The sequence below is a fragment of the Arachis ipaensis genome, chromosome B3 (assembly GCF_059453495.1).
Source record: "Arachis ipaensis isolate K30076 ecotype BB chromosome B3, ASM5945349v1, whole genome shotgun sequence".
Taxonomy (NCBI): domain Eukaryota; kingdom Viridiplantae; phylum Streptophyta; class Magnoliopsida; order Fabales; family Fabaceae; genus Arachis; species Arachis ipaensis.
In genome coordinates this window covers 124689861-124693266 of record NC_142438.1, presented here as the reverse complement: position 1 = coordinate 124693266, position 3406 = coordinate 124689861, and the positions used below count along the sequence as shown (strand labels likewise).

General features: G+C 40.5%; 1 non-coding gene across 1 annotated transcript; it reads left to right on the top strand.

Moving 5' to 3' along the window:
- Positions 1–472: 472 nt before the first annotated feature.
- On the top strand, positions 473–576 carry LOC148572351 (small nucleolar RNA R71). Its single transcript, XR_015908999.1, has one exon. It is a non-coding gene; the product is annotated as a small nucleolar RNA R71 (small nucleolar RNA).
- Positions 577–3406: the final 2830 nt, after the last annotated feature.

The window sequence follows — 3406 nt, the reverse complement described above, 5'->3', positions numbered from 1 at the left end:
TTTGTGGTTTTGTGGTTGGGTTTGTTGGTTCCCCCACCCAAAGTTTGGGTGATTTTTCCATCCTGGGTTGTAAGTGTTGGAATTTGGATCATATGATTGCCTTTGTTGGTTCCCCACATAGTTGGCCTCTTCCCAATCACCTCCTTCAATGCTTACTTCTTCTTGATCTTGTGTGTGTATTGCAGCCACTTGCTTTGTTTCTAATTGCCTGGTAAGCTCTGCTAGTTGCTTGGCAAACACCTTGTTTTGGGCTAGAATTGTATCAACATGGTTCAGCTCCATGACTCCCTTAGTGTTGTGCCTCTCTGATGCATAGTAGTACTCATTCTCAGCCACTGTCTCGATCACTTCAATGGCTTCTTCCACAGTCTTTTTCCTGTTCAATGAACCTCCTGATGAATGGTCTACAGCCTTCCTTGATTCATAAAAGAGTCCATCATAGAAAATATGCAATTGCACCCAATCATGGAACATGTCTGGTGGGCATTTCCTTGTCAAATCCTTGAATCTCTCCCATGCCTCGTAGAGAGTTTCACCATCTTGTTGTCTAAACGTTTGAACCTCAGATCGAAGCCTATTGACCTTTTGTGGGGGGTAGAAACGTGCCAGAAACTTGCTTTCCACCTCATCCCATGTTGTTAGACTCCCCCTTGGGAATGATTCCAGCCACTTAGCTGCTTTGTCCCTAAGTAAAAATGGGAACAAAAGCAGTTTATAGGCATATTCCTGGACTCCATTGGACTTCACAGTGTCACAAATTCTCAGGAATTTTGTGAGATGTTGGTTGGGATCTTCATTAGCACTCCCACCAAATGAACAATGATTCTCCACAAGTGATATTAGCTGTGGTTTGAGCTCAAAATTGTTGGCCTGAATGGGTGGTTTCTGGATGCTGCTACCACAATTCCCAGAGGTTGGGTTTATGTATGAACTAAGAACCCTCCTCTCAGGAATGGTATTGTTTCCATCAGCTCTCTCATGGTTGTGAATTTCTCTATCCATGTTGAGATCTAAAGCTTCTTCAAAATTGTCCTCAGATTCTCCTTCAGATTCCTCTTCTCCCAGTACTCTCTTCCCTCTTGCTTCCCTTCTCAGTCTATGAAGGGTCCTCTCTGGTTCGGTATATGGAGGAGTTGATGTCTCTCCTCTCCTACCTATCATACAAGAACACAGCACAGGCAACAAATAAGTGAAATACTCTTGGTTAATGGAAGAGTATGGTTAGAGCAATTGAGGAATTAATTCAAACAGTTAGTGAGTCAGTGGGTTAGTTGCTTGAATTTAAAGGCATAAAGAAAGAAAGCATGTAACAGAGTGCAGAAATTAAAATTCAACAAGTACTTGTACTGAATTAATCAAAACAAAAAAAAATGCTCAATCTAGTTAACTTCCAATTGAAGAATTGTCAATCGAAAACCAATCCCCGGCAATGGCGCCATAAACTTGATGCGCATAAACTTGTTATGCTACGATTTAGGAAATTGCACGATCGGCAAAATTCCTTCCGGCAAGTGCACCGGTTATCGTCAAGTAAAAACTCACAATAGAGTGAGGTCGAATCCCACAAGGATTGGTTGAGTGAGCAATTCAAATTAGAAGTGTGTTCTAGTTGAGCGGAATCAAGATTTAGATGAGAATTGCGGAATGTAAAATTGGCGGGAAAAGTAAATGACAAGAAATTGAAATGGCTGAATCTTAAATTGCATGAATTAAAGAGCAGAAGCTAAATTGCTGAAATTAAAAGGGAGTGGGGGTGATTGCATGAATTGAGTTGCAGAATGTAAAGAGAAAGTGGAAATCAGAAATGGGGAATTCATTGGGTGTTAGGAGATATTGAGATCTCCGAATCAAAACATGTTTATCTCTTCCTCAACCAATGCGTTCATTGAATTTTGCTTGGCAATCTTATATGATTGGATCCCAATCCCTTGGCTCACCAATTCTCTCTAAAAACAAACAAATTCCCAATCCCTTGGTTTAAATGTTCATAAGAAGAGATGATGCTCGATCACTGATTATACCACACAGTTTCATGAACCACAATTTGGTAGGATTACATGTCACAATATCCATCCAAACCCCAATCCAATTCACTGTGAGAAAGCTTCTCTAGCATGAATCCTCCATTCCTTTCCCAAGGTTCCGAAGGATTCCAATTATGGGTAGTTTCTTTCCCAAGACAACTACCCAATGGAATTAGATCGAGAAGCTTTCTAACAAAATTCAAGAGAAAAGATTGAAGAAGAAGATAAACTATTATTGATTCATTGAATTACAATAGAGCTCCCTAACCCAATGAAAGGGGGTTTAGTGAGTCATAGCTCTGAATTCAATTACAAAGAAATGAAAACTAGCTAAATGAAAAGGTAAAAGTTCTTTCTAACTTAAATTCTATCCTATTTATACACTTTCTATATTGAGCTTCTGTTGTGTTTCTTGGGCTTTGAGGCCTCTCCCTGCTTTCCTTTTGCCTTGGGTTTATGATCCATAATCTTGATGAGGCTGTTGATCCAAATTCTGTAACATTCATTGAGCCAATTTAGTGATAATCAAATAATGACACATGACTCAATAAATTGAAATTTCAGACTCATCAATCCTTCAGGCCCAATCCCATAAACCATGATATTCAATTGGGTTTCATACCAGAGTAAGTTTAAGTTAATGTTTGTGCTCAAATACTAACTTAAACCGCAATATTGTTGGCCCAGAAACCTTTTCCAAGAGTGGCGTTTAAGTTGCAGTTTAAGCTTAAACTGTAGCTTAAACGCCAGACACTTCCAGTGATGCCTTTTGTGGAAGCACGTTTAAGCTTCAGTTTAAGGTTAAACTGAAGCTTAAACGTGGAAATGGAAGAAGGCAGCCCTGGAGGGTAACTTAGTCGAACACGTTTAAGCTTCAGTTTAAGGTTAAACTGAAGCTTAAACGTGGAGATAGAAAGGGCAGCCCTGGAGGTCGAACACGTTTAAGCTCCAGTTTAAGGTTAAACTGGAGCTTAAACGTGGAAATGGAAGAAGGCATCCTGGAGGTCGAACATGTTTAAGCTCCAGTTTAAGGTTAAACTGGAGCTTAAACGTGGAAGCTTAGAAAGGTAGCCCTGGAGGTGTCGAACACGTTTAAGCTCCAGTTTAAGGTTAAACTGGAGCTTAAACGTGGAAGCTTAGAAAGGTAGCCCTAGAGGTGTCGAACACGTTTAAGCTCCAGTTTAAGGTTAAACTGGAGCTTAAACGTGGAAATGGAGAAAGCAACCCTGGAGGAGAAACTTGGTCGAACACGTTTAAGCTCCAGTTTAAGGTCAAACTGGAGCTTAAACGTGGAAATGGCTCCCTGGTGCTTTTCCCCTTTCTGGTGTTTAACCTCCAGTTTAAGGTCAAACTGGAGGTTAAACGTGGAACTGCCCCCCTTA